The sequence below is a fragment of the Physeter macrocephalus genome, chromosome 2 (genome assembly GCF_002837175.3).
Source record: "Physeter macrocephalus isolate SW-GA chromosome 2, ASM283717v5, whole genome shotgun sequence".
Lineage (NCBI taxonomy): Eukaryota > Metazoa > Chordata > Mammalia > Artiodactyla > Physeteridae > Physeter > Physeter macrocephalus.
Window position 1 is genome coordinate 102,040,163 of NC_041215.1, and position 6,682 is coordinate 102,046,844.

General features: G+C 40.7%; 1 pseudogene; it reads right to left on the bottom strand.

Moving 5' to 3' along the window:
* Positions 1-1,180: 1,180 nt before the first annotated feature.
* LOC102984722 (uncharacterized) lies at positions 1,181-6,177 on the bottom strand (annotated as a pseudogene).
* Positions 6,178-6,682: the final 505 nt, after the last annotated feature.

The window sequence follows — 6,682 nt, forward strand, 5'->3', positions numbered from 1 at the left end:
TCTTCTCTTTATTTTTATTTATTTCTGGTTTGGGGGAAACAATTCTCCCTGTGTCTCTTGTATCTCTACATGTCTTGTGAACTGAAGCACTGATAGCCTTTTGTTCTGAATTATTTCTTCAAAGACATTTGTATAGAAAACAGCCTTGGAAGATATAGTGTCTCTCTCTTTAACAGAGGGTGTATTTGTTTGTCATCCAACATATTAAGGAGGTGTTTCCCTCTGTGCAAAGTTTGGGCAGCTTTGCTTGTAGCCTACTATAAAAGAATTGGGTTTTCCAAGCTCAGGGTTTCACAGCTGTGACACAAACCCACAGCATGTGCAGCATCTACCTGGGTTGCTCTGTGTTGCCCCCATGGGACTTATGGAGCGAGGAGAACCATGTGAATATGAAATGCATCCTGCTTGTTGTATTGTAAAAGTCCTTTGTCTCTAATCCAGGAGGATCTCTTCTTCTGCCAGAACCTATTAAACTCTGGCAGTCTTATTTGTTTGCTTACAAGTTGGATAAAATTTCTGACCCTTCATAGTTATTGACAGTGGTGATTGGCTATGAGCCTTTTTCATTTACTTTAGGGCCCTTGGTGAGGTATTTTGTGTTCTCCAGAAATACAGAACCAATAAGGTAAACACATACATATACACACACGTGTGTGTGTGTGTGTAATACAGAATTGGCTCACACTATTATGGGGGCTAAAAAGTCCCAAGATCTGCAGTCGGCAAGCTGAAGACCCAGGAGGGCTGATGTATACTTCTAGTCTACTTCAGAAGGCCTGAGAACCAAGACGGTCGCTGGTGTGTATTCTACATAAAATTAACTGCCACAAATCCAGCCCTTGTCAACTTGGCACCCAATGCATCTTCTTAAACCATATTAATCCCCAAATAAAGATAATAACAAGGTCATAATTCCACCTGACATGATACAACTATCCTGCATACAACCAAAATGCACGTACCCTTTTTCCAGAAGAGGAGGAAAAGTCCATGAATGATGTTTATTCTTTGATGTCCTGTAACTTGTACTATGATGTAAAGTAAGTACATTTTATTATACTGTACCTTTATGGTACAATATATTACATGATAAGGGAATAAGAGAAGGAAGAAAACAAAGATATTTGCTTAATATACACACACATATCCATAACAAAATAAGGAGAAAATACTTATGACATTACAGTCCTCATTTCTGTAACTGGTCATGTGGTTGTAGCTGGTATTTATAACTATCTTCTTCTACTATCCATTCTATATTCCTTTACCCTTCAGCAAGCATCTCAGTTGGTTGTCGTTCTTTACCTGGTGGGGTAACACAAACCTTCATTCCTGAAGGGTCTGGGCTACTAATAGTCCTGCCTAGATTGAGTTATTGTAGTTTTCCATTGACATTAATCATAGGGCATAGTGATACTAAGAGATGTCTTTAGGGGTCTCCTGTATTCCAGACATACTCAACATTGCCTCCATCAGGGAGTAGTAGTCCCGTGTCCTCTGTGGTAGTCTGGATCAATCACCCCAGCCAGCATAATAACTCCCTTCTTTGCCTGTTGATTCAGAGACACGAAGAGCCCGAAGTGGACAGGTAGCAGTCTTAACTCCTAGTCCAGTGGAATAATTGTTGTGTCTCCTGAAGGAAGCATCCCTCGTTTTGGAACTGAGACCTCTAAGCCAGCAGAGCATAGAGTCATGGAGACAGGAAGCAAAAATTTTGTGGGTCACTAGGGGTAATAGTGAGTGGTACCACTCCCATTTCTACCCCTTGATTCTTAAATATGAGAGAAACAGAATCATTTCTGGATACTGATTTAGAGCATATACAACCTTCTAGAGAACCTTGAACCAGCCCTGCAAGATATTACCTAGCTGGTGCTGTAACCAATTCTTCAAAAGGCTATTCCATGGTTCCATCAGGCCAGCTACTTCAAGATGGTGGGGAATATGGTAAGACCAATGAATTCCATGAGTGTGGGCTGATTGCTATACGTCTTTTGCTGTGAAGTGAGTTCCTTGATTAGAAGAAATGCTGTGTGGAATACCATAACAGTAAATAGACATTCTGTAAGTCCATGGATGATAGTTTTGGGTTGCGTGTAGGGAAAGCAAATTCATATTCACAGTAAATGTATATCCCAGTAAGAGCAAAATGCTACCTCTTCCAGGATGCAAGTGGTCCAATATAATCAACCTGCCAACACGTAGCTGACTGATCACTCCAAGGAATAGTGTCATGTTGTGGACTCAGTGTTGGTTTCTGCTGCTGGAAGACTGGGCACCTAGTGGTGGCCATAGCCAGGTAGGACTTGGTGAAAAGAAGTCCACGTTGGTGAACCCATGCATAACCTCCACCCTTGCTACCATGGTCACTTTGTTCATGAGCCCACAGGGTGATGACAGGATGGCTGGGGAAAGAGGCTGACTGGTATCCGAAAAAATGGACCATCCTAATTTCTTGATTATTAAAATCATCCTCTGCTGATGTCACCCTTTGGTGAACATTTACCAAATGCTTTATGGGACACACATATCTTCATGTCTTCTGTCCGTTCTGAGAGGTCTATCTACACACCTCTTCCCCAAATTTCCTTGTCACCATTTTTTTCCCAATCATATTCCTTCCAAATCCCTGACCATCCAGCCAAACCACTGGCCAAAACCCACAAATTGGTATATATCAATAATTACACATCTGGCCAGTTCCCCTTCCAAGCAAAGTGAACAATGAGGTTCACTGCCCCAAGTTCTGCCCACTGAGGTGATTTCCCCTTACTACTTTTTCAGGGATGTCCTAGAAAGGGGCTGCAGTGCTGCAGCTACTTGCTTTTGAGTGGTACCTGCATATTGTGCATACCTGCATACCTGTAAACCAGATGCCAGTCTTCTCTTCTTCTGTCAGCTGATCATAGGGAACTGCCCATGAGGCCATAGGTGCAGGCTGGGAGAGAAAAGGCACTGGAGCAGGAGTGTGGACCATGGGCACTTGGACTATTTCTTTATGTAACTTACTTGTGACTTCAGGGCCTGCTTGGACCTGATTGGTCCTCCAATTTTTCTTTTAATCTATTGTATCGTATTCATATGTCTTTGTCTTTATGTCCTATTTTCTAGGTTTCCTTGAATTGATCTTCCAGTACTTCTTTATTTTCTAAATTAAACTTTTTATTTTGAGATAATTATAGACTCATATCCAGTGGTAAGAAATAATCCAGGGAGATCCTGAATACTCCTTATCCAGTTTCCCTCAATGATAATATTTTGCAAAACTGTACTACTGTATCATAACCAGGATACTAAAACAGTCAAGTAGAGATCTTTTCCATCCCTACAAGCATCCCTCATCTAGACTTTTTAGATATATATAGCCACACCCACTTTCCTTCCCCACCCCATCCCTAATTCCTCACAACCAGTAATCTGTTCTCCATTTGTATAACTTCGTCATTTTAAGAGTGCTGTAAGTGGAATCATACATTATGTAACCTTTTAGAATTGGCTTTTTTCATTTAGCATAATTCCCTCCAGGTTCATGTAATTTGTTTAGTTTATCAATTGCTGTTCCATTTTATAGCTGAGTAGTATTCCACAACATATTTGTCTAATCATTCACCTGTTGAAGGACATCTGGGTTGTTTCCAGTTTTTGACTATTAAGAATAAAGCAGCTATGAAAATTCATGTACAGATTTTTGTTTGAGCGTAACTTTTTCATATTTCTGGGGTAAATGCACAAGAGTGCAATTGTTGGATTACATGTATGGTAGTTGTATATTTAGTTTTATAAGAAACTATTAAACTGTTTTCCATAATGATGTGTCATTTTACTTTCTCACCAGCACTGTATGAGTGATCTAGTTTTTCTACATCTTCATCAGCATTTGATATTGTCACTATTTTTTTTTGTTTTTTGTTTTTTGTTTTTCCGTACGTGGGCCTCTCACTGTGGTGGCCTCTCCTGTTGCCGAGCACAGGCTCCGGACGCGCAGGCTCAGTGGCCATGGCTCACGGGCCCAGCCGCTCCGCGGCATGTGGGATCTTCCGGGACCGGGGCACGAACCCGTGTCCCCTGCATCGGCAGGCGGACTCTCAACCACTGCGCCACCCGAGAAGCCCAACTATTTTTTATTTAATGCATTCTGATAGGTATATAGTGATACCTCATTGTGGCTTTAATTTGTATTTACCTGACGTCAAATTATGTTGAATATCTTCTCATGTGCTTATTTGACATCTGTATATCCTCTTTGGTGAAACGTTCGTTCATATTTTTTGCCCATGCTCATGCTCTAATTGAATTGTTTTTTACTGTTGAGTTTTTACTAGTGTGTATTTGTACTTTTAATTTTTGCTTTCTCTATTTCCAAGAGAGCCTTCTTACTGAATTCCAATAATAAAAAAGATCCCGATCCATTTATTAGGAATACATGACTTCTTTTATCTTTCTGAGATTACTAATCATTTAAAAATTTTAAAGAGAATTTTGACATCTGCATTGGGTTTTCTTTTCTTTTTTCATTTTTATCCTTGAATTTCCTTTCTTTCATTTGCTTTATACTCTTTCTTCATTTCCCTATTGAGGCTTTCCTCAAATGGTGAGTGCTTCAGGTCTGCCCCTAATATTGTGGGACCCAGCCCAAGACTACAAATGGAAGCCCATATACCATATATCTAAACGTCTAGAAATTATAATTCAAGCTAACACACTGTTCAATTTTCCTACATTTACAAGCATACTTTCAAAACAATGACTGTAATAATTTTTTAAAAGTATGCAAAGCTGATTTTCTTTTTTTTTTTTTTTTTTTGTTTGTTTGTTTTGTTTTGTTTGTTTTTGCGGTACGCGGGCCTCTCACTGCCGTGGCCTCTCCCGCCGCAGAGCACAGGCTCCGGACGCGCAGGCCCAGAGGCCACGGCCCACGGGCCCAGCCGCTCCGCGGCACGCGGGATCCTCCCAGACCGGGGCGCGAACCCGGCCCCCCTGCATCGGCAGGCGGACGCGCAACCACTGCGAAAAGTATGCAAAGCTGATTTTCTTATGCCTGGAAATCATTACAACATCAAAGACAATTGAATTTAATTATTACAGCTCATGTCTGAGTCTTCTATAGAGCTATAGATGTCTGGACAAGCAATAAAATAGATATAATTTATGAATGTTTAATAACACATTCTCTAAGTTATTTTTCTTGCCTTTATTTCAGCAAACTATGTTATAAGCAAGATTTGTACATGATTTATGTTATTGATAGTAATGATCTACAGAATTAAAAATAACCATAATTGTATTCAGAGTGTATACAATTTGAACACATTTTCATCAGAAAATGTAAGTTAAAGTGAATGTAAACATTTTTCAAGAGTATTGTCAAAAATTTGTTTTTATTCAAGATATTTAGAAAGCATGCTTGTGGTTGTAATTCACTGTACTGGCTCTGTGATAAGTCTGGAGTGAGAGGTATCATGTGTTCTCTAAAATTTTTAGTTTTTGTGCCTATGATATGTGGGGATCTTAAATGGAGAGCCAGGCAAGAGGCCAAAGACAAGTTCTGCTTGGGTTTTCCATTCATACTTGAGCAGGACACTAAAAAGACATTTTTCTTTGTTTAGCAGTGGGGCTTGTCAACCTGTACATTTCTCTCTATGGTGAACAGACATGAATCTGGCCCTTTGTTGGATTCCCAGTTGTCAGTACTTGGACGTTTTCTCTCTGGGTATGTCATTTTCTCCAGAGGAGAATTCTCCAATCCCCTGTGGCTGCTAGAATCTGCAAGTAGAGTAGGTGAAAGAGTGGGAGTGGGGCTCGGCTGGGTGGGGCCAGGGAAGGATGGGGGACTCTTACTCAGACTGCCACATAATCCCCCTGAGTTCCACACTTTACATACCCATCCTTCACTAGCTCTGGTTACATTTCTTGTGAGCAAAATCTGGGGAGTCCATGAGGAGACGTTGAGTTTCAATAACTTCACATACAGGCTCTCAACCAATCCTCATGGTTAGGGCAATTCTCCACACCCACCCCTTCCCTGGTTCTTCTTAGTCCTTGCTTTTGAGGCTGTGGATGGGGAAATCGGCTCACTGCCTCTTGGCATCCCCTCTGCTAGGCTGGTTTCCTGGGCTGTGTCATCATTTGGTCATTTACTCCTCCACCCACATAGTATCTCCTAAATCTCACCGCCATCTCTAGTTCACTGTGGCCTTCTCTCCCATTCCATTCTTTTGTGCATTGGTACTTTTTGAATATTTTTGTTCTGTTATTCCATGGAATTTTTGAAGGAACAGAGATAAATCTACCATGTTTACCTGAAAGTGATATCATCTTTTCAAATTTTGAATGCCCCTCTAAAAGGTAGCATATTTTAGTTGTCATGTTGGCTTGCATGTGCCACGGTCCAATTACATCCCATTTAAGTGAATACTACTATCTAACCAGTAATAGGAAAATTTATTGGAAGGTGTCAGTTAAGGTTACAACAGGAAGTAGAATTCACCCAAATGGTTCAAATGAACATTAATGAAAGGGATGCTTACAGGGCACGGTTAAAGAAGGAAACAAGGGGTGGTAAGGTACCTAGAGATCAGCAACAGTGGAAAGCGGGTACCACTTCTAGTGCTAAACATCTCTAGTGTTTCTAGAGCCCAGTGATAGTTGAAACCTTGAGGGAGGGATTGTCTGGGAGGAGTTG